Consider the following 24,971-nt stretch of genomic DNA (forward strand, 5'->3'; position numbering starts at 1 on the left):
CTCTGTATTGAGAATATGATCTCAGAGCAGAGACTGATATAGCCATGTAAGAACTCTTTTTTTGAAAGTTTTATATAGAGAGAATTCAACTCTCCACCTGCCAATAAAGGTATGTAATGGGTAGTCACGGCCAATAGGTCAGGGGAGCTGCTGGTTGAACAAGTTTGTAAACCACTGGCATAATACCTCCCATTAATATGTGTCTTAATTATCTCTGACGCTGAAGGAATTTGATATCTGTAGCAACATATGGTACAGGACACCTTCAATCAGCCAGTTCATATAGGTGATAACACCAGGTTCCGTTCTTTACCATCACTGGATTTTTAACAATATTTCCATATGTAATAAGGGCACATAACCACCCTCCCCCCCTTTTTTTACAAGAGGTACTAGTGACAATCCTACATTCTCTTAGCTGAGAATATATATATTTTCTTAGCTGAGAAATATTCATCACAGGATGTTCACCTATATCTCAATAAACTACAGAAAAATACACCCAACAGCCACATAATAACTACAAAATAAGGACCCAAGGCAGATGAGGGCATGCAGCTAAAGCGCGCCCATGTCTGCTGCCCTTGGCACTGCAAGAGGAACTAGGAAGTGGTTCCACTTGCGTCTGCCATTTTAGAAACGACTAAACGGTCTAGTTGCTCTCTGCTCTAGACAGTGCAGCGAGGACGCACAGCCCATGCACCTACTCACCAGCACATAATATATGAACAGCTCTATGGGGTAATATTCAGGCCCCGGTGCAGTTCCTTAGGTGAATTGGCACATAGGATCCCTTAAAAGCAGTGAGTACGGCACAGCTGCTTAAGTTCCCATACAGCATAGTTCTCTGAGTGAGCTCATTCTTACGAGCACGACATGATGGCAATGATTTGTGGTTTTTTTAAGCACAGGCTCGTCTTGCCACCGGAGGACCTATTCTGCAAATGTCTAGCATAATTTTTGTAGAGTTTGTGCCAAGTCTGTGTATCATTTTTGCTTTGTGTTTTACACCATAGGGATCACTTTTTTATTAGATGTGCTCACCTCAGCAAGCATTGTATTTTAGTTCACATGACCTGTCACGTAGAGGTCACTTCTTTAAAATATATAAAAATCATATACAGGGTACTTGTTTAATTTACTAGTCTAAGCGCACTGTTCTCCTGTTTTCTGCCCAAACTTTGCCAGGCTAGCTCTTTTATTATACATTACAGGTTGCCAAGCAGTAACACCAAGTAGGTGCTAAAAAACCTTTTCTGTTAGCATGCAGTGTGTATGAGGTCACGTCATCAGTACTATTTTAGGAATGGAATCAGTGAGTTAGATCCGTGGTCCTGAAGACAAGCCTTGGGGATTGTCTTGAAACATGTAGACTTATAGAAAGTAAGGTACATTTCAACCTACACTTTCTATTCTCTCTCCCTACTTTTTAACAATACCGCCTGGAGGACTGTTTAAAGTATTACTTATTTGCCAGGCAGTTATTTTTAAACCTCAAACAATACCCCTCCCACTTCTTATATTTTCATCATTTAGAGCATAATACTTAGTACTCCCCCATATCTCGCAGGTCCGCATAACTCGCAGGCCCGTTCCACAGCAAAATTGGAGGAACCCTATGATGAAGCATGCCACCAAGGGGCAACCCTAGTGGCTGAGGGTTATATAAGAAAACCTAAAGTTTTCTCTTTATCTTGTGAAGGGTTACCACACAGAGTACAGACAAGCTCTCTTGTTTTGAAGAGGATGAACTCCTCGTGATATTCCTCTCATCTCCCCTTTTCTCTTGAGACAACCGTATCCTGCCCATGACCGATAAGAAAAGAAAGCTCCAGAGCTGGATACTACCCTTCAGGGCTCTCACTGCGCTAGCTATATTGCTCTTAAGTATGCCTGCTTCGTTGCGGTATAACTGAGCCCCCAGATAGCGGCACAAGTCAGATTCCCATTTTAGACCCTGATAGTTAATCTGCCTGTCAGGTCCAATGGGACTGGGTTTATCAGTAAAAATGCAAGAGTTCATCCTATTGGCCCTTAATCCTGACACGTCACCAAAGGTCTGTACTACTGCCAACTTTGATGGCAAATCTGATGTGATGCTCCTTACATAAAGCAGTATATCATCTGAGCATAGTGATATATGTGTGATGTCCTGTATACGATATGTGGATTCCTCTATCTTTATTATCATATCTCCTTTCATTAGCCATGCCCACCATCGCCATAGCAAAAATAAAGGCTGAGAAAGCATACATGGCGAGTTCTCCTCTTTATCTGGTATGACTCTCACACCGTTCACCCTGTCTTAAAGCATGCAAGTGGTGGAAAAAATCTGAGAGCGACCCAATGCATGATATTAGGCCTGTGGTCTAGTATTCTCCTGACTGCGAAGATAGATCGGAATCCTATTGTGCCAAAATCTTATTCCAGATCAGTTATGACCACTACCGGCTTTAATATGGTGCAAGAGGTCTTGTCTAGGTTTTGGCAACAACAGAATCATCCATTTTTTTGAGAGTCCGGTAGCTGCAATGTATACCTCTACTAGGCTCAAGGCTAGCTCCTTCACTTAGGTCATTTAAATATCTGCTGATAGTCTATCGGCTACTGGGGTTTTGCTCCTGGCCAACTCTATCAGTTTTCGTACCCCTTACACATTTAATACAGCCACCAGAGCTTCTTTTTCTGGATGAACTACAAGGTTTTCTAGAGCCAAGCCAGAAACCTCTGTACTTTCCTCACACCAAGTAGAGAAATAACCCCCAAAAAACTTGATTAAAACCCTTTTGCGCTTGTATCCTCTGCATCTCTGCATTCTGTATTCTTGTGCTTTGTCTCTCTCTGGTTTTCGTATTGGTCAATCTGGCCAGTAGCCTCATTGATTTAGCCACCTTACTAAGCTGTTTTGGAGTGTATTCTTTGCCTCTGTAATCCTTCCATTATGGTGGCTTTGGCATGTTTTTCCCTGTGTAGAAGTAGCACTTTTGGTACATCGGAGTCTCATCAGGGAGCATGTTCCCGTTCCCTGGGGCAGTGGTTGATCTAGCCCATCATTTGCCTCTGTTATTCTTTCCCGTCTCTCTGTTGTCCATATGATGTTTCCCTGATGGCCATCTTGAAAGCCTACCATTCTATCAATCCACCGGAGGCTGTCCAGATGTTCTCTGAAAACTAGTGGCAAATCGTTTCACTCATAGTGTCCCCATACATACAGTCCTCCTGTGCAGCAGATTGAAGCCTCCCAGTAGAGACTTCTGATCTGGGCCTGCTTCATCAAATTCCCAACAGGACGGCATTATAGTCCGGAGGACACAATAGACTTATGGTCCTGAAGAAGTGATCTTGGCCAAATGTTCTTCTATTTCTAAATAAGAAAATAATGGAGATATAAGATACTCTTTGTATTCATGGCCTTTGCTTTTAAAGTTGTGAACATTTATACTCTTACAAGGAGGGACCATCACTATATTCAGAACCGGTGACAGGATCGTAACAGCTCCCTAGCACTAACACACCCATAGATGACCTTTAATTACCAACAACCATGTGTTGCAGCATAAAATGGAGCAAAAATTTTCAATTTGCCAATTTCTGAATGTTAGATTGGACAGCCTTATGGTGGTCGTCCCTAAAACCTTTGCCTTCTCCCCTCCTATTTTGCTCTAATTCGCTTTTGTTGGCTTTTGGACTCTGTACACTTTACCACTGATAGCCAGTGTCAAATTGCTGGTGTTCACTCCTTAAAACATAGTGCCAGTGGACTACACGCAACTGGCACATTTAATTTACTTAGGTCCCCAAAGTGTACAACATGTATCCAGGCCTGTAAATTGAATGCTGCTAGTGGCCCTGCAGCACTTATTGTGCCACCCGCTTAAGTAGCCCTTCAAACATGTCTTAGGCCTGCCATTGCAGCCTATGCAGAGTTTAAAACTGCCAGTATGACTCACAAAATAACGCTTTTCAAAGCCTAAAACTCTTTTTTTAATACAAATATGGCACCCCTAATGTAGGCCCCTATCAGACCTTAGGGCAGGGTGCAGTGTATTTAAAAAGTTGGACATGTGGTTTTAAGTTTTGTCCTCGTGGTGAAAAGATTCCAAATTTGTTTTTCACTACCTCTCCCATGGGATAATATTGGGTTAGCTTATTACATTTAATCAGTTGTTGGGACTGGAAAGTTCTCTGCATGGTAAGTGATGTGTACCTCTGCCGAGTGTCCTACTGTACTGTTTGAATTCATAATGCTAATTTTTTTGTCTTAGTCAAACACGAATCATGCGAGTGTGCCATGACATAGGCCTGTCTCACGGATTGCGGTCTTGTTGGAACGGGAGTGGCGCCCAAAGCACTACCCTCATAGTGGTGGAAGGCTACAGCCTTCACGAGGCGTTGAGCAGCACAAGCGCGGTGGTGGCAGCTTACCGTGTATTGATCATTAGTCGTGAACAGCTCCCTTTTACCCTCTGCCACTAGAGTGAGGCCTATGGCTACTCGCCAATTTAAAAGTTCCGCTGCTGTGTGCTTAACTCACCCTTGGCCCACATCAGTTAGATGTGGAAGTGCTGTGCAGCAAAGAGTAGTGCCTCAGTATGTGTGCCTGTGAAGGGTACAGTACAGGGATATGGAAGCTCTACACGGTATATGCATGGTTAGTGCACGCACCGAATGTATGCATGCCTGTTGGGGTACAGTACATAAGAGATGTAATACTGGGCAGTGCATGCAAAAAAAAGCACATGCTGAGTCTGTGTGCTTGCATCAAGTACAATACATGAGGGGTGAAGTGTTGTGCAGCACACATGGTTAGTGTGTGTGTTACAAAAAACAAAAGTACACCCTGGTGTAACGCATAATGTCTTCAGTGCTGAACAGTGCACAGATTGAATGTGTGTGCTGAATGTATGTGTGCCTGTAATTGTACAATGAATGGAAGTAGAAGAGCTGTACAGTAAGTGTGCTGTGAAAGCATACAGAGTACCAATGCACCTGCAATGGTACATTACATGAAGGACCCTGGGTTCCTTTTTGAGAGGTCCAGGTTTGCCTGGTGAACACTAGGGTTGGGTGGAATGTTGTATTGGCAAATCTACATTACTCTTGTAACGCTGAGTTCCAGCCAGATTCCACCAATGGCTGCTGGGCAGTTTTTTCTTGTGAGGCTCCAGAAATGCTAATGAGATTTAGCCTCCCATAGCGCCATTTTCTAATTAGGGCAGTTGCGGCCAGAGTGCTGCTTCTTGAGTAGATTTCCTGCTGCTCAAGTGGATTTTCTACTCGAGCGACAGCAAAATCAACTTGAATGGCTACGCTTTCGTTCACACCGCATGCTGCCATTTGCGCTGATTTGTCAGTGCGTCTCGAGCTACTGGCTCTAAAGTGCAGTGCAAGCAGCACAAAATGTATATTTTTCTGTTGGATGGTGGAGCTCTGCAGAATTTAGCGCGGTTTTTATGCAACTCCCCAGAATTCTGCAGAGTGAAACTCCGAAAGTTTTGCCCATTCCATGAGCAGATGAATCCCCCCAGACAGGTTTGTGTATTGATGCATTCCTGTGAGCTGTGTGCGACACAACGCCGGAGGGAAAGCAATGCTCCCTCTGTGCACTTCAAAGAGTGCTCTTTGATTCAGTGATAGATCACAAGGAATGGTCCTGTACACATCCCAGGAAGGGAATTGGGGTGATAAAGGAATCATAACGACCCTGGTTGGGAGCCCGGGATTAAACTTTTTATGCACATATCTCCGAGGCTGACATCCGGATGTGAACTCAGATCATTCCCATGAATTTGGTTGTCGGTCAATAATAATCAGTAAAGTCTGTGTGACAACCATCCCTTCAGAGGAAAGGAGAAAAGTAAAGATGTCCACAAAAAAAAGCAAAACCCCAATCTAAAACTTCAAAGGCTCAGACCTAAAATCACATTTGCTGTCTGGAAAAGGACCACAAAAAAGGGAGACAAACCAGAAACACTGTCATCAGCTAAGCAGCCAGATGGGTTGTATGAGGAGGTGAAGCTCTGCCAGACTTCTGACTGTGACCAGGACTTGGGGCAAAGTCCTGCTACTCTCCCTGCTGGCTGAGGGGACACCAAGATCACGAAGAAGGGTGAGACAGGGATTTGCCTGACAACTACTAGAAACTCGACCTCAGGGAGAATTGTGTTTTTGCTTCAGAATGTCATATTCCTTTGCATGTGAATAGTTAGAAATAAAATACTTATTTTTTTTTATATAAAAGCATGTATTGGACTGGGCATTGGTTTATTGTAAGTACTGTTTGCACTTTGAGTCATAAGCGGTGTTCATTGATCTGTATCTACATCTGCCCAGAGAATCATCTCATCGAGGGGTGGTATCTGGGAGAATGGTGCTTTCCTTCATTGAGACGATGGGAATAAGCTGCTGTGCTTCACTGACGATTTGTAACTGAAAATTTGCTATTCTGCCACATTGAGGGGCGGTAACTGGGAGTACTCTGATTTGCTTCACTGTGTTTTGGAAACAGAATACGCTGCTGTGCTTTATTGAGGGATTGTAACAGAGTATAAGGGGTGGTAACAGAGTATGCTACTGTGTTTCATTGGGGGGTGGTAACTGGGAATACACTGCTGTGTATCACTGAGGGTTGGTAACTGGAGTAATCTGCTGTGCTTAATTGAGTGGTGGTAAATGTGTTTATGGTCTACTGGTTTCTTAGTGAGGCGATTCTCATACCTGTGACTTGCTCTGCTTAAGCGACCTCAGTGCTTTTGATACTCTGGTCTCTTCATGGGACGACCTTCCATACATCTGACTTGCTTCTCACTTTCCTCTCTTCTACAGTGTGCCCAAATGGATGACTGGAATGCAGCCAAGTCCATTTATGAGTTCTCATCCAGACACATTGATAAAAAGGTGTCCCTGGAAGAATGCAGGTGAGTTAGACTTGTACCTCCTCCACTCTTGGGATTTGCATCTTGCGTCTACCTGAAGCTGCCAGACTATGCTGATGGTTCCGGGCTCGCATGTCTCAGCAGCCACCATGTTTCTTAGAGTGCTTAGAAGAGAGTTGAAGTTGGAGACATGCTCTGAATAAATGGGTAAAGAAAGGTTTTCTCTGACCATTTTCTTTTCCGCTTCAGTCTAGTGGGCCTGTTTGCATCATTGTCAACTTGCCCTCCAAATGAGGAAAGACCCTGTAAACTACCCTCCTCTTGTTTACCTTTACCCAACTTATGCTGAGAAGGGTTCACGGATCCCAGGTTTCCCTTCCAACCATTTTGTTAAACAGGTCTGTAATGGGCAAGGGGGTGAGGGGTGGCCTTTGAGGAGCGTAATGGGAGTTCAGCTCATACTTGTGGCTTTAATTAACGTAAGTAGGACATTACACAGTGATTAGGGCGCCAGAGGCAGGTAGTGCTGCACCTACCACATAGCAGCTTCTATGCACATTGATGCTTTTCTCCCTCTGGAACCTGAGGATCCAGGTGCAGATTCAAGCCTTTGCCGAGTGCAGTCCGTCACATATTTAGCAAACTTTGTCAAAGGCGATGGAGCCTATCCTCTATGGATGTGGATGAAGAAGTAGGCCATAGACTGTGGAACCTTTGGTTAGTGAGTATGTGCAGACTATGTTTATCTGCTGGTGCTCAGCATGACTTGTTTTATGCATTCCTTACAGCTGAGGTCTGTTCTGCGTGATTGACGTCTCAGCGCTTTGATGGACAGGCTTCTTCATGGGGAGACCTTGCATACTAAGGACTTGCTCTATGTGATTGAAGTCTCAGTTCTTTGCACAGGCCTCTTCATGGGGTGAGCTAGAGTGCCTCTGACCTGCTCTTCGTGTTTGACGCCTTGGCACTTTTACGCACAGGCCTCTTCATTGGGTGACGCTGCATACCTCTGACTTGGTCTGCTTGTTTGTCCCGGTGATTTTACTGACATACCCTCTACTCAGTGATTGACTTCTCAGTGCTTTGACTCTTGGGCCTGTTTTTGGGGTAATCTTGCAGACCTCTGACTTGCTCTGAGTGAGTGACACATGCTCCTCTTCATGGGGCGATCTTGCCTTGATGCCCTGGTCTCTTAATGAGGCCACATTGTGTATACCAGACTTGTTCTGTTTAATTGATTTCTCAGTGTTTGATGCACTGATCTTTCTATGTGGCAATCTTGCATACCTCTGACCTGCTCAGAGTGATTGACATCTCAGTGCTTTGACGCATGGGCCTCTTCATGGGGTGAGCTTGCGTACCTCTGGTTTGCTCTGCACAATTCACTATAATGTGCTTTGATGCATGCTTCTCTTCATGACTCGATCTTGCATACCTTTGACTTTCTATGCAATTGACTTATCATTGCTTTGATACACTGGCCTCTTCGTGGGGTGAACTTGCATACTCAGATTTGCTCTCTGATTGGCATCTTGGTGCTTTGACCCACGGGCCTCTCTAGGGGACAATCCTGCATACCTCAGACTACCTCTATGTGATGTATATCTTAGTGCTTTTGCACATGGGCCTCTTCATGGAGTAACCTTCAATAAATCTGACATGCTCTTCATGGGGCGATCTTGCATACCTCTGAATTGCGCTGCATATGACTTGTAGGTGCTTTGGTGAACTGGTCTCTTCAGGAGGGGAGGTAACCGAATATGCAGCTGTGCTTTATTGACCATTGGTAACAGGGAATACGCTGCTGTGCTCCATTGACAATTTGCAACTGCGAATTCTCTACTGTGCTATATTGAGGGGTGGTAACTGGGAGTATGCTGCTGTGCTTCACTGAGGTGGGGTTACAGAATACGCTGTGTGCGTTGAGCATTGGTACCAGGAAATTCTCTGCTGTGCTTCATTGATTGATAACAAATTCGCCATTGGGCTTCATTGAGGAGTAGTAACTGGGAGTACACTGCTTTGCTTCAGTGAGTTGTGGTAACAGAATACGCTGCTGTGCTTAATTGATCTTGGGTAATGGGTAATACGCTGCTGTGCTTAATTGACAATTTGTAACTGCGAAATCCCTACTGTGCTATACTGAGGGGTGGTAACTGGGAGTATGCTGCTCTGCTTCATTGAGGTGTGGTAACCGAATGCGCTGCTGTGCTTTATTAAGCGTTTGTAACATTGCAAACCATTGGGGATTGGTAATTATGAATTTGCCACTGTGCTACATTGAGGAGTAGTAACTGGGAGTACACTGCTTTGCTTTACTGAGGTGTGGTTACAGAATACGCTGCTGTGCTGTGCTGTAATGAGCGTTTGTAACAAGGAATACTCTACTGTGTTTCTTTGATGATTGGTAACTGCAAATTCGCCACTGTTCTACATTGAGGAGCGGTACCTGGGAGTACACTACTTTGCTTCAGTGAGGTGTGTTAACAGAATACTCTGCTGTGCTGTATTGAGCGTTTGCTACTGGAAATAAGCTGCTGTGCTTTATTGACTATTAGTAACTGCAAATTTGCTGCTGTTCCACATTGTGGGGTGATAACTGGGAATACTCTGCTATATTTCACTGGGGTTTGGTAACAGAATAAGCTGCTGTGCTTTGAGCGTTGGTAACTGGGACTACACAGCTGTGTTTTATTGAAGAGCAGTACGGACTATGAGGGGGGTAACTGGGAGTACGCTGCTGTGCTTTGATGATTGGTAACTGCAAATTTGCTACTGTGGTATATTAAGGGGTGGGAACTGGGAGTACGCTGCTATGCTTCATTGAGGTGTGGTAGCAGAATACGCTCCTGTCCTGTATTGAGCGTTCGTTACTGGGACTAAGCTGCTGTGCTTTAGTGACAATTGGTAACTGCAAATTTGCCACTGTTCTACATTGAGGAGTAGTAACTGGGAGTACACTGCTTTGCTCCAGTAAGGTGTGTTAACAGAATACACTGCTGTGCTGTATTGGGCGTTTGTTACTGGGAATACGCTGCTGTGCTTCTTTGATTGGTATCTGCGAATTCTTTACTGTGCTATATTGAGGGGTGGTAACTGGGAGTACACTGCCCTGCTTCATTGAGGTGTGGTAACAGAATACGCTGCTGTCCTTAAGCGTTTTTTAACAGTGTATACGCTGCTGTTCTTCATTGAGGATTGGTAACTATAAATTCGCCACTTTGCTACATTGAGGAGTATTAACTGGGAGTACACTGCTCTTCTTCACTGAGGCTGTGGTTACAGAATACACTGCTGTTCTGTATTGAGCATTGGTAACAGGGAGTATGCTGCTGTGCTTCATTGAGAATTTGCAACTGCAAATTCGCTACTGTGGTATATTGAGGGGTAGTAAATGGGAGTTTGCTGCTCTGCTTCATTGTGTGGTAACAGAATGCGCTGCTGTGCTTTTTTGTGGGTTGGCAACAGGGAACACACTGCAGTGCTTCATTGACAGTTTGTAACTGCGAATTCGCTACTGTGCTATATTGAGGGGTGGTGACTGGGACTACGCTGCTGTACTTCATTGAAGAGTGGTACAGACAATGAGGGGATAGCTGGGAGTAGCTACTTGCTGTCCTTCACTGAGGTGACTGTGCTTTGCTACACAGAGGTGTGGTTACAAAATACAATGTGTGCTGTTCTGTATTGAGCATTGGTAACGGGGAATATGCTGCTGTGCTTCATTGACAATTTGCAACTGCAAATTCGCTACTGTGGTATTTTGAGGGGTGGTAACTTTGACTGCGCTGCTGTACTTCATTAAAGAGTGGTACGGACTATGAGAGGGGTAATTGGGAGTACGCTGCTGTCATTCACTGAGCTGGGGTAACCGAATATGCTGCTATGCTGTATTGAGCATTGATAACCGAGAATACGCTGCTCTACTTCATTGACGATTTGTAACTGCTACTTCACTACTGTTTTGCATTAAGGGGTGTTAACTGGATGTACTCTGCTGTGTTTCACTGAGGTGTGGTAACTGTTACGCACATACACTCGACTGCAGGTCAGAGGGCGCCAAGGGTAATTCTAGCAGTCTCAGCGGTGAACTTGAACGAGGCAGTGGCGCTGTTCAAAGCCTTGTTCAGCTTATGGACAAAGGAGGAGACTGAGGAAGTACAAATCCCATGAGCCTTGAGTGCATCACTGTTACGTGGAGGAAGGAGGCAGACATGGTATTTATCCTGCCGTAGCGAAGAACGCGGGCAGATTATTTGATCCGTGTGTCTGGATCGTTTGGCTGTTACCCAATACCACAGTCGGGAAACTTCTTGCGGTAACAGCCAAACGATCCAGACACACGGATCAAATAATCTGCCCGTGTTCTTCGCTACTGCAGGGGGCCCCCCGCGTGTGGGCCCCCCCAGCCATTTGGGGGCCCCCCCGCGTGTGGGCCCCCCCAGCCATTTGGGGGCCCCCCCGCACGTGGCCCCCCTTCCATTGGGGGGGGCCCTCGCGTGTGGCCCCCCGCGCTTGGGGGGCCCCTTGCGCTTGGGGGGCCCCTTGCGCTTGGGGGGCCCCTTGCGCTTGGGGGGCCCCTTGCGCTTGGGGGGCCCCTCGCGCTTGGGGGGCCCCTCGCGCTTGGGGGGCCCCTCGCGCTTGGGGGGCCCCTCGCGCTTGGGCCCCACTCGCGCGTTGCCCCCCCAGCATAGGGCCCCCCAGCGCGTAGGTCCCCGCGTGGCCCCCCCAGCCATCGGGGGGGCCCTCGCGCGTGCCCCCCAATGCCCCTGGCCATGGGGGGGCCCCCACGCACATGACCCGCCCGGCCATGGGGGGGCCCCACGCGCGGGACCCCCCCGGCTATTGGGGGGAGGGGGCCCACGCCCGTGAAGAAGTTGAAAGTGCTTATAATGCGCGCTGTGACCATGCGGTTTCCTGGCGCTAGAGGATTACATGAGTCAGACAGTGAGGGGGATCAGTGAGAGGGGAAGGCTAGAGTGAACAGGTGAGTCTTGAGTGCCTTCCTGAAGGATGGGTAAGAGGTAATGGATCTGATGGAAAATGGGAGGTCATTCCAAAAGCGGGGGGCAAGGACAGAGAACCTAGTACCACCTGCTCTCGACTTGCGAAAACGGGGAATGATAAGGAGAGCCTGACTGGAAGAACGGAGGGTACGGCTGGGTATGTAAGGAGTGATCAGCGAGTTGATGAAGAGAGGGGCAGTGTGGGCACGAGCCATAAAGACTGCAACCCATTTTGAAGAGGGTACGGTACATAATGGGGAGCCAGTGAAGGGATTTAAGAAGGGGGGAGGCGTGATGAAATTTAGGGAGCTGGTGGATGAGGCGAGCCGCCTGATTCTGGATGGTTTGAAGGCGTCGCAGCTTGTATGCGGGGACACCCGCATAAAGACAGTTACCATAGTCTATGCAGGAGAGAACCATGGCTAAAACAATTATTTTGAGAGCATCTACAGAAAAAAAACGGGAAATCTTACGGATAATTCGTAAAGCGAGGAAACATGAGGAAACAACGGAGCTGATCTGAGGGCGCATGGAAAGATCCTTACTGACTTTGATACCAAGGGTTCTCACTGAGGCAGAGGGGGCCGGGGGGGAGCCAAGGCAGGGGGGCCAGAAGGCAGAGGACCAAGGGTTAGAGGTCCCACCAGTCAGGATCAGCTCCGTTTTATCCGGATTGAGTTTAAGATGATTTAGACTCATCCAGTCCGAAATAAAGACAAGTGTACTTTGGAATTTGAGGAGAGGGTTAGAAGAGGAGGAAACATCAAATATTAACTGGAGGTCATCCGCATAGTTATAGACGGAGATCTCCAGTTTGAGCAAAGCAGCAATGAGGGGGTAGATGTAGAGGTTAAAGAGGAGAGGGGGAAGGGGAGGATGGGAGGGCCCACGTGCATGACCCTCCCCCGGCCATTGGGAGGGGTGACCCCCCCGACCCCCTAATTTTTCAGAATGGCCATGGGGGGTCACGGACGAGACACCCCCCCAAATGGCCGGGGGGGTCATGCGCGAGACGCCCCCCCCAATGGCCGGGGGGTCACGCACGAGGGCCCCCCCCCTTGGCCGGGGGGGGTCACGCTCGAGGGCCCCCCCAATGGCCAGGGGGGTCATGCACAAGGGCCCCCCCAATGGCCAGGGGGGTCGCCTAGTGTGAGGTGGTGATGCTATTTGCATCCAACCACCTAAGCCATGAAATAACTTTCATTGTACACATCTTCACGTGACATTCATCATAAACCAGTCATCACCCCTCAAAGACACACAGCAGCATACTCCAGTTACCACACATCATTGTAGCAAACTGGCAAATTTGCAGTTACCAATCGCCGATAAACCACAGCAGTGTATTCCTAGTAACGAACGCTCAAAACAGCAGACTATTCCGTTATCAATGCTCAATACAGCACAGCAGCATATTCTTTTACCACACCTCAGTAAAGCAATGCCGTGTATTCCCAGTTACTAATCCTCAATGTAGCACAGTGACAAATTCGCAGTTACAAATGATCAATGAAGTACAGCAGCTTAATCCCCATTGCCAACGCTCAATACAGCACAGCAGCGTATTCTGTTACTTTTAGCATTCATATGAACAATATATCCTCAGAGCGGGTTCGATGCTTATTTGGTCCACCTCTCGACCGCCTCAATTCAGATATGCTATTACAGCACGTAAGATTAAGGTGATCAAGCGAGGGAAGGTACAGGAGGGAGACCTGTAAGAAATAAACAATATGGCTATCACTCACTGTAACACTTTTTTGGCATATCAATATATAGCACTATATTATCATTATCTGTAAAGAAATAGAAAACCACCTAGAATACTTCATGTTAGTTATAGGCATATCTTTTAAACAGGTGTTTGTGATATCTCATTGGTGAAAGGGAAGGAACTATCTGAAATGAGGTAAGGACCTATATTTTTAAGTATAGTACATTCCTGTATGCTATCTTTTTAGGTATGAACCTTCTTATTTGCATACCCACCTAAAATTATCATGTGCCCCACCTCACACAGTATGATCCTTAATCTCAGGACTCAAGATTCCGGTTAGAAAAACAATAGTACAGATGATGAGTAGGTGCCTTCTATAGAATCTAGAAGCACATACAAAGCAAAGATCCTTTTTCCCCCAATTTGCACAATAATGTCATAGAAGGCTATCTGCGTCATAGACCTTCATTCTTCTTTGCCAGGAATTATATCCAAACACGTTTCTAGTTCATGCCCCAATTGTAAACAAATAATAATTGTAAACAAACAGTATTGTTGAATACTCCACAAAAGTCTTGAACTCAATTGCTATAACCGAAAGATCTGCAGCGCTTAATAGTCACACGGACGACCGTACAAAAGGCCGGATTGTGGAGCGACCTCAACAGTATCCCACTTTTAACCACGGTTAAAGACGCCAGGCAGCAACTCCAGCGAACCGGGCGGCTTATTCGGGGAATGTTCTCAGAAAGACATACGAACAACAGATGTCCGAATTAAAGCATACTGCAAAAATAGTGCAAAGCGCACCCTTACCCAATACCACACTCGGGAAACTTCTTGCGGTAACAGCCAAACGATCCAGACACACGGATCAAATATTCTGCCCGCGTTCTTCGCTACTGCAGGGGGCCCCTCGCGCGTGGGCCCCCCCAGCCATTTTGGGGGGGGCCCCCTCGCGCGTGGGCCTCCCCCAGCCATTGGGGGGCCCCTCGCGCTTAGGGCCCCCCCTAGCCATTGGGGGGGCCCTACGCGCGAGGGGCCCCCCCAATGGCTATGGGGGGCCCCTCGCGCGTAGGGCCCCCCCTAGCCATTGGGGAGCCCCTCGCACGTAGGGCCCCCCCATAGCCATTGGGGGGGCCCCTCGCGCGTAGGCCCCCCCCTTAGCGGGCCCCCCTTAGCCATTGGGGGGGCCCCTCGCGCGTAGGGCCCCCCTAGCCATTGGGGGGCCCTCACGCATAGGCCCCCCCTAGCCATTGGGGGGGGGGGCCCTCGCGCGTAGGGCCCCCCCCTAGCCATTGGGGGGGCCCCTCATGCGTAGGGCCCCCCTAGCCATTGGGGGGCCCTCGCGTGTTGGCCCCCCCAGCCATTGGGGGGCCCTCATGCGTTGGCCCCCCCAGCCATTGGGGGGCCCCTCGCACGTAGGGCCCCCCCCAGCCATTGGGGGGGCCCCTCGCGCGTGCCCCCCCAATGCCCCTGGCCATGGGGGGGTCCCACGTGCATGACCCCCCCCCTGGCCATGGGGTGCCCTACGCGCGTGATCCCCCCGGCTATTGGGGGAGGGGGCCCATGCGCGTGAAGAAGTTGAAAGTGCTTATAAAGCGCGCTGTGACCATGCGGTTTCCTGGCGCTAGAGGATTACATGAGTCAGACAGTGAGGGGGATCAGTGAGAGGGGAAGGCTAGAGTGAACAGGTGAGTCTTGAGTGCATTCCTGAAGGATGGGTAAGAGGTAATGGATCTGATGGAAAATGGGAGGTCATTCCAAAAGCGGGGGGCAAGGACAGAGAACCTAGTACCACCTGCTCTCGACTTGCGAAAACGGGGAATGATAAGGAGAGCCTGACTGGAAGAACGGAGGGTACGGCTGGGTATGTAAGGAGTGATCAGCGAGTTGATGAAGAGAGGGGCAGTGTGGGCACGAGCCATAAAGACTGCAACCCATTTTGAAGAGGGTACGGTACATAATGGGGAGCCAGTGAAGGGATTTAAGAAGGGGGGAGGCGTGATGAAATTTAGGGAGCTGGTGGATGAGGCGAGCCGCCTGATTCTGGATGGTTTGAAGGCGTCGCAGCTCGTATGCGGGGACACCCGCATAAAGACAGTTACCAAAGTCTATGCGGGAGAGAACCATGGCTAAAACAATTATTTTGAGAGCATCTACAGAAAAAAAACGGGAAATCTTACGGATAATTCGTAAAGCGAGGAAACATGAGGAAACAACGGAGCTGATCTGAGGGCGCATGGAAAGATCCTTACTGACTTTGATACCAAGGGTTCTCACTGAGGCAGAGGGGGCCGGGGGGGAGCCAAGGCTGGGGGGCCAGAAGGCAGAGGACCAAGGGTTAGAGGTCCCACCAGTCAGGATCAGCTCCGTTTTATCCGGATTGAGTTTAAGATGATTTAGACTCATCCAGTCCGAAATAAAGACAAGTGTACTTTGGAATTTGAGGAGAGGGTTAGAAGAGGAGGAAACATCAAATACTAACTGGAGGTCATCCGCATAGTTATAGACGGAGACCTCCAGTTTGAGCAAAGCAGCAATGAGGGGGTAGATGTAGAGGTTAAAGAGGAGAGGGGGAAGGGGAGGATGGGGGGGCCCACGTGCATGACCCTCCCCCGGCCATTGGGAGGGGGGCCCGCGCGCGTGACCCCCCGGCCATTGGGAGGGGGGGCCCCGCGCGCGTAACCCCCCCGACCCCCCAATTTTTCAGAATGGCCATGGAGGGGTCACGGACGAGACACCCCCCCCCCCAAATAGCCGGGGGGGTCATGCGCGAGACGCCCCCCCAATGGCCGGGGGGGTCACGCACGAGGGCCCCCCCTGGCCGGGGGGGTCACGCTCGAGGGCCCCCCCAATGGCCAGGGGGGTCACGCACAAGGGCCCCCCAAATGGCCGGGGGGTGTCGCCTAGTGTGAGGTGGTGATGCTATTTGCATCCAACCACCTAAGCCATGAAATAACTTTCATTGTACACATCTTCACGTGACATTCATCATAAACCAGTCATCACCCCTCAAAGACACACAGCAGCATACTCCAGTTACCACACATCATTGTAGCACACTGGCAAATTTGCAGTTACCAATCGCCGATAAACCACAGCAGTGTATTCCTAGTAACGAACGCTCAAAACAGCAGACTATTCCGTTATCAATGCTCAATACAGCACAGCAGCATATTCTTTTACCACACCTCAGTAAAGCAATGCCGTGTATTCCCAGTTACTAATCCTCAATGTAGCACAGTGACCAATTCGCAGTTACAAATGATCAATGAAGTTCAGCAGCTTAATCCCCATTGCCAACGCTCAATACAGCACAGCAGCGTATTCTGTTACTTTTAGCATTCATATGAACAATATATCCTCAGAGCGGGTTCGATGCTTATTTGGTCCACCTCTTGACCGCCTCAATTCAGATATGCTATTACAGCACGGAAGATTAAGGTGATCAAGCGAGGGAAGGTACAGGAGGGAGACCTGTAAGAAATAAACAATATGGCTATCACTCACTGTAACACTTTTTTGGCATATCAATATATAGCACTATATTATCATTATCTGTAAAGAAAAAGAAAACCACCTAGAACACTTCATGTTAGTTATAGGCATATCTTTTAAACAGGTGTTTGTGATATCTCATTGGTGAAAGGGAAGGAACTATCTGAAATGAGGTAAGGACCTATATTTTTAAGTATAGTACATTCCTGTATGCTATCTTTTTAGGTATGAACCTTCTTATTTGCATACCCACCTAAAATTATCATGTGCCCCACCTCACACAGTATGATCCTTAATCTCAGGACTCAAGATTCCGGTTAGAAAAACAATAGTACAGATGATGAGTAGGTGCCTTCTATAGAATCTAGAAGCACATACAAAGCAAAGATCCTTTTTCCCCCAATTTGCACAATAATGTCATAGAAGGCTATCTGCGTCATAGACCTTCATTCTTCTTTGCCAGGAATTATATCCAAACACGTTTCTAGTTCATGCCCCAATTGTAAACAAATAATAATTGTAAACAAACAGTATTGTTGAATACTCCACAAAAGTCTTGAACTCAATTGCTATAACCGAAAGATCTGCAGCGCTTAATAGTCACACGGACGACCGTACAAAAGGCCGGATTGTGGAGCGACCTCAACAGTATCCCACTTTTAACCACGGTTAAAGACGCCAGGCAGCAACTCCAGCGAACCGGGCGGCTTATTCGGGGAATGTTCTCTGAAGGACATACGAACAACAGATGTCCGAATTAAAGCATACTGCAAAAATAGTGCAAAGCGCACCCTTACCCAATACCACACTCGGGAAACTTCTTGCGGTAACAGCCAAACGATCCAGACACACGGATCAAATATTCTGCCCGCGTTCTTCGCTACTGCAGGGGGCCCCTCACGCGTGGGCCCCCCAGCCATTGGGGGGGCCCTCGCGCGTGGCCACCCCCTGCCATTGGGGGGGGGCCCTCGCGCGTGGCCACCCCCTGCCATTGGGGGGGGGCCCTCGCGCGTGTCCCCCCCAGCCATTGGGGGGGGGCCCTCGCGCGTGGCCCCCCCAGCCATTGGGGGGGGCCCTCGCGCGTGGCCCCCCCAGCCATTGGGGGGGGCCCTCGTGCGTGGCCCCCCCAGCCATTGGGGGGGGCCCTCGCGCGTGGCCCCCCCAGCCATTGGGGGGGGCCATCGTGTGTAGGGCCCCCCAGCCATTGGGGGGGGGGCCCTCACGCGTAGGGCCCCCCCAGCCATTGGGGGGGCCCCTCGCACATAGGGCCCCCCCCAGCCATTGGGGGCCCCCCTCGCGCGTAGGGCCCCCCCAGCCATTATGGGGGGCCCCTTGCCCGTAGGGCCCCCCAGCCATTATGGGGGGCCCCCCAGCCATTGGGGGGGCCCCCTCGTGCGTAGGGCCCCCCCAGCCATTGGGGGGGGGGCCCCCTCGCGCGTAGGCCCCCCCCAGCCATTGGGGGGGGGCCCCTCGCGCGTAGGGCCCCCCCGCCATTGGGGGGGGGCCCTCGCGCGTAGGGCCCCCCCAGCCATTGGGGGGGGGCCCTCGCGCGTAGGGCCCCCCCAGCCATTGGGGGGGGGCCCTCGCGCGTAGGGCCCCCCCAGCCATGGGGGGGGGGCCCTCGCGCGTAGGGCCCCCCCAGCCATGGGGGGGGGCCCTCGCGCGTAGGGCCCCCCCTTCAATGGCTGGGGGGGCCCTACGCGCGTAGGGCCCCCCCCGCCATTGGGGGGGGGGCCCTACGCGCGTAGGCCCCCCCCAGCCATTGGGGGGGGGGCCCTCGCGCGTAGGGCCCCCCCAGCCATTGGGGGGGGCCCTCGCGCGTAGGGCCCCCCCCAGCCATTGGGGGGGGGCCCTCGCGCGTAGGGCCCCCCCAGCCATTGGGGGGGCCCTCGCGCGTAGGGCCCCCCCAGCCATTGGGGGGGGCCCTCGCGCGTAGGGCCCCCCCAGCCATTGGGAGGGGTGACCCCCCCGACCCCCTAATTTTTCAGAATGGCCATGGGGGGTCACGGACGAGACACCCCCCCAAATGGCCGGGGGGGTCATGCGCGAGACGCCCCCCCAATGGCCGGGGGGTCACGCACGAGGGCCCCCCCCCTGGCCGGGGTGTCACGCTCGAGGGCCCCCCCAATGGCCAGGGGGGTCACGCACAAGGGCCCCCCCAATGGCCGGGGGGGTCGCCTAGTGTGAGGTGGTGATGCTATTTGCATCCAACCACCTAAGCCATGAAATAACTTTCATTGTACACATCTTCACGTGACATTCATCATAAACCAGTCATCACCCCTCAAAGACACACAGCAGCATACTCCAGTTACCACACATCATTGTAGCAAACTGGCAAATTTGCAGTTACCAATCGCCGATAAACCACAGCAGTGTATTCCTAGTAACGAACGCTCAAAACAGCAGACTATTCCGTTATCAATGCTCAATACAGCACAGCAGCATATTCTTTTACCACACCTCAGTAAAGCAATGCCGTGTATTCCCAGTTACTAATCCTCAATGTAGCACAGTGACAAATTCGCAGTTACAAATGATCAATGAAGTACAGCAGCTTAATCCCCATTGCCAACGCTCAATACAGCACAGCAGCGTATTCTGTTACTTTTAGCATTCATATGAACAATATATCCTCAGAGCGGGTTCGATGCTTATTTGGTCCACCTCTCGACCGCCTCAATTCAGATATGCTATTACAGCACGGAAGATTAAGGTGATCAAGCGAGGGAAGGTACAGGAGGGAGACCTGTAAGAAATAAACAATATGGCTATCACTCACTGTAACACTTTTTTGGCATATCAATATATAGCACTATATTATCATTATCTGTAAAGAAAAAGAAAACCACCTAGAACACTTCATGTTAGTTATAGGCATATCTTTTAAACAGGTGTTTGTGATATCTCATTGGTGAAAGGGAAGGAACTATCTGAAATGAGGTAAGGACCTATATTTTTAAGTATAGTACATTCCTGTATGCTATCTTTTTAGGTATGAACCTTCTTATTTGCATACCCACCTAAAATTATCATGTGCCCCACCTCACACAGTATGATCCTTAATCTCAGGACTCAAGATTCCGGTTAGAAAAACAATAGTACAGATGATGAGTAGGTGCCTTCTATAGAATCTAGAAGCACATACAAAGCAAAGATCCTCTTTCCCCCAATTTGCACAATAATGTCATAGAAGGCTATCTGCGTCATAGACCTTCATTCTTCTTTGCCAGGAATTATAGCCAAACACGTTTCTAGTTCATGCCCCAATTGTAAACAAATAATAATTGTAAACAAACAGTATTGTTGAATACTCCACAAAAGTCTTGAACTCAATTGCTATAACCGAAAGATCTGCAGCGCTTAATAGTCACACAGACGACCGTACAAAAGGCTGGATTGTGGAGCGACCTCAACAGTATCCCACTTTTAACCACGGTTAAAGACGCCAGGCAGCAACTCCAGCGAACCGGGCAGCTTATTCGGGGAATGTTCTCAGAAAGACATACGAACAACAGATGTCCGAATTAAAGCATACTGCAAAAATAGTGCAAAGCGCACCCTTACCCAATACCACACTCGGGAAACTTCTTGCGGTAACAGCCAAACGATCCAGACACACGGATCAAATATTCTGCCCGCGTTCTTCGCTACTGCAGGGGGCCCCTCGCGCGTGGGCCCCCCCAGCCATTTTGGGGGCCCCCCTCGTGCGTGGGCCCCCTCAGCCATTTTGGGGGCCCCCCTCGTGCGTGGGCCCCCTCAGCCATTTTGGGGGCCCTCCTCGCGCGTGGGCCCACCTAGCCATTTTGGGGGCCCCCCTCGCGCGTGGGGCCCCCCAGCCATTGGGGGGCCCCTCGCACGTAGGGCCCCTCTGCCATTGGGGGGGCCCCTCGCACGTAGGGCCCCCCCAGCCATTGGGGGGCCCCTCGCGCGTAGGGCCCCTCCAGCCATTGGGGCCCCTCGTACGTAGGCCCCCCCAGCCATTGGGGGGGCCCTCGCGCATGGGCCCCCGCCATTGGGGGGGCCCTCGCGTGTGGGCACCCCCCTGCCATTGGGGGGCCCTCGCGCATGGCCCCCCCAGCCATTGGGGGGGCCCCTCGTGCGTGGCCCCCCCAGCCATTGGGGGGGCCCCTCGTGCATAGGGCCCCCCCAGCCATTGGGGGGGCCCCTTGCACGTAGGGCCCCCCTGCCATTGGGGGCCCCTCGCGCGTAGGGCCCCCCTGCCATTGGGGGGCCCCTCGCGTGTAGGGCCCCCCTAGCCATTGGGGGGCCCCCAGCGCGTAGGGCCCCCCTAGCCATTGGGGGGGCCCCTCGCGCTTAGGGCCCCCCTAGCCATTGGGGGGGCCCCTCTCGTGTAGGCCCCCCCAGCCATTGGGGGGCTCCTCGCGCGTGCCCCCCAATGCCCCTGGCCATGGGGGGCCCCACGTGCGTGACCCCCCCCCCCTGGCCATGGGGGGCCCTACGCGCGTGATCCCTCCGGCTATTGGGGGGAGGGGGCCCACGCGCGTGAAGAAGTTGAAAGTGCTTATAAAGCGCGCTGTGACCATGCGGTTTCCTGGCGCTAGAGGATTACATGAGTCAGACAGTGAGGGGGATCAGTGAGAGGGGAAGGCTAGAGTGAACAGGTGAGTCTTGAGTGCATTCCTGAAGGATGGGTAAGAGGTAATGGATCTGATGGAAAATGGGAGGTCATTCCAAAAGGGGGGGGCAAGGACAGGGAACCTAGTACCACCTGCTCTCGACTTGCGAAAACGGGGAATGATAAGGAGAGCCTGACTGGAAGAACGGAGGGTACGGCTGAGTATGTAAGGAGTGATCAGCGAGTTGATGAAGAGAGGGGCAGTGTGGGCACGAGCCATAAAGACTGCAACCCATTTTGAAGAGGGTACGGTACATAATGGGGAGCCAGTGAAGGGATTTAAGAAGGGGGGAGGCGTGATGAAATTTAGGGAGCTGGTGGATGAGGCGAGCCGCCTGATTCTGGATGGTTTGAAGGCGTCGCAGCTCGTATGCGGGGACACCCGCATAAAGACAGTTACCATAGTCTATGCAGGAGAGAACCATGGCTAAAACAATTGTTTTGAGAGCATCTACAGAAAAAAAACGGGAAATCTTACGGATAATTCGTAAAGCGAGGAAACATGAGGAAACAACGGAGCTGATCTGAGGGCGCATGGAAAGATCCTTACTGACTTTGATACCAAGGGTTATCACTGAGGCAGAGGGGGCCGGGGGGGAGCCACGGCTGGGGGGCCAGAAGGCAGAGGACCAAGGGTTAGAGGTCCCACCAGTCAGGATCAGCTCCGTTTTATCCGGATTGAGTTTAAGATGATTTAGACTCATCCAGTCTGAAATAAAGACAAGTGTACTTTGGAGTTTGAGGAGAGGGTTAGAAGAGGAGGAAACATCAAATATTAACTGGAGGTCATCCGCATAGTTATAGACGGAGATCTCCAGTTTGAGCAAAGTAGCAATGAGGGGGTAGATGTAGAGGTTAAAGAGGAAAGGGGGAAGGGGAGGATGGGGGGGCCCACGTGCATGACCCTCCCCCAGCCATTGGGAGGGGTGACCCCCCCCAACCCCCTAATTTTTCAGAATGGCCATGGGGGGTCACGGACGAGACACCCCCCCAAATGGCCGGGGGGGTCATGCGCGAGACGCCCCCCCCAATGGCCGGGGGGTCACGCACGAGGGCCCCCCCTGGCCGGGGGGGGGTCACGCTCGAGGGCCCCCCCAATGGCCAGGGGGGTCACGCACAAGGGTCCCCCCAATGGCCAGGGGGGTCGCCTAGTGTGAGGTGGTGATGCTATTTGCATCCAACCACCTAAGCCATGAAATAACTTTCATTGTACACATCTTCACGTGACATTCATCATAAACCAGTCATCACCCTTCAAAGACACACAGCAGCATACTCAAGTTACCACACATCATTGTAGCAAACTGGCAAATTTGCAGTTACCAATCGCCGATAAACCACAGCAGTGTATTCCTAGTAACGAACGCTCAAAACAGCAGACTATTCCGTTATTAATGCTCAATACAGCACAGCAGCATATTCTTTTACCACACCTCAGTAAAGCAATGCCGTGTATTCCCAGTTACTAATCCTCAATGTAGCACAGTGACAAATTTGCAGTTACAAATGATCAATGAAGTACAGCAGCTTAATCCCCATTGCCAACGCTCAATACAGCACAGCAGCATATTCTGTTACTTTTAGCATTCATATGAACAATATATCCTCAGAGCGGGTTCGATGCTTATTTGGTCCACCTCTCGACCGCCTCAATTCAGATATGCTATTACAGCACGGAAGATTAAGGTGATCAAGCGAGGGAAGGTACAGGAGGGAGACCTGTAAGAAATAAACAATATGGCTATCACTCACTGTAACACTTTTTTGGCATATCAATATATAGCACTATATTATCATTATCTGTAAAGAAAAAGAAAACCACCTAGAACACTTCATGTTAGTTATAGGCATATCTTTTAAACAGGTGTTTGTGATATCTCATTGGTGAAAGGGAAGGAACTATCTGAAATGAGGTAAGGACCTATATTTTTAAGTATAGTACATTCCTGTATGCTATCTTTTTAGGTATGAACCTTCTTATTTGCATACCCACCTAAAATTATCATGTGCCCCACCTCACACAGTATGATCCTTAATCTCAGGACTCAAGATTCCGGTTAGAAAAACAATAGTACAGATGATGAGTAGGTGCCTTCTATAGAATCTAGAAGCACATACAAAGCAAAGATCCTTTTTCCCCCAATTTGCACAATAATGTCATAGAAGGCTATCTGCGTCATAGACCTTCATTCTTCTTTGCCAGGAATTATATCCAAACACGTTTCTAGTTCATGCCCCAATTGTAAACAAATAATAATTGTAAACAAACAGTATTGTTGAATACTCCACAAAAGTCTTGAACTCAATTGCTATAACCGAAAGATCTGCAGCGCTTAATAGTCACACGGACGACCGTACAAAAGGCCGGATTGTGGAGCGACCTCAACAGTATCCCACTTTTAACCACGGTTAAAGACGCCAGGCAGCAACTCCAGCGAACCGGGCGGCTTATTCGGGGAATGTTCTCAGAAAGACATACGAACAACAGATGTCCGAATTAAAGCATACTGCAAAAATAGTGCAAAGCGCACCCTTACCCAATACCACACTCGGGAAACTTCTTGCGGTAACAGCCAAACGATCCAGACACACGGATCAAATATTCTGCCCGCGTTCTTCGCTACTGCAGGGGGCCCCTCGCGCGTGGGCCCCCCCAGCCATTTTGGGGGGGGGCCCCCTCGCGCGTGGGCCTCCCCCAGCCATTGGGGGGCCCCTCGCGCTTAGGGCCCCCCCTAGCCATTGGGGGGGCCCTACGCGCGAGGGGCCCCCCCAATGGCTATGGGGGGCCCCTCGCGCGTAGGGCCCCCCCTAGCCATTGGGGAGCCCCTCACGCGTAGGGCCCCCCCATAGCCATTGGGGGGCCCCTCGCGTGTAGGGCCCCCCCCTTAGCGGGCCCCCCCTTAGCCATTGGGGGGGCCCCTCGCGCGTAGGGCCCCCCTAGCCATTGGGGGGGCCCTCACGCATAGGCCCCCCCTAGCCATTGGGGGGGGGGCCCTCGCGCGTAGGGCCCCCCCCTAGCCATTGGGGGGGCCCCTCATGCGTAGGGCCCCCCTAGCCATTGGGGGGGGCCCTCGCGTGTTGGCCCCCCCAGCCATTGGGGGGCCCTCATGCGTTGGCCCCCCCAGCCATTGGGGGGCCCCTCGCACGTAGGGCCCCCCCCAGCCATTGGGGGGGCCCCTCGCGCGTGCCCCCCCAATGCCCCTGGCCATGGGGGGGTCCCACGTGCATGACCC

This window comes from Triturus cristatus, chromosome 4_2 (assembly GCF_964204655.1).
Source record: "Triturus cristatus chromosome 4_2, aTriCri1.1, whole genome shotgun sequence".
Lineage (NCBI taxonomy): Eukaryota > Metazoa > Chordata > Amphibia > Caudata > Salamandridae > Triturus > Triturus cristatus.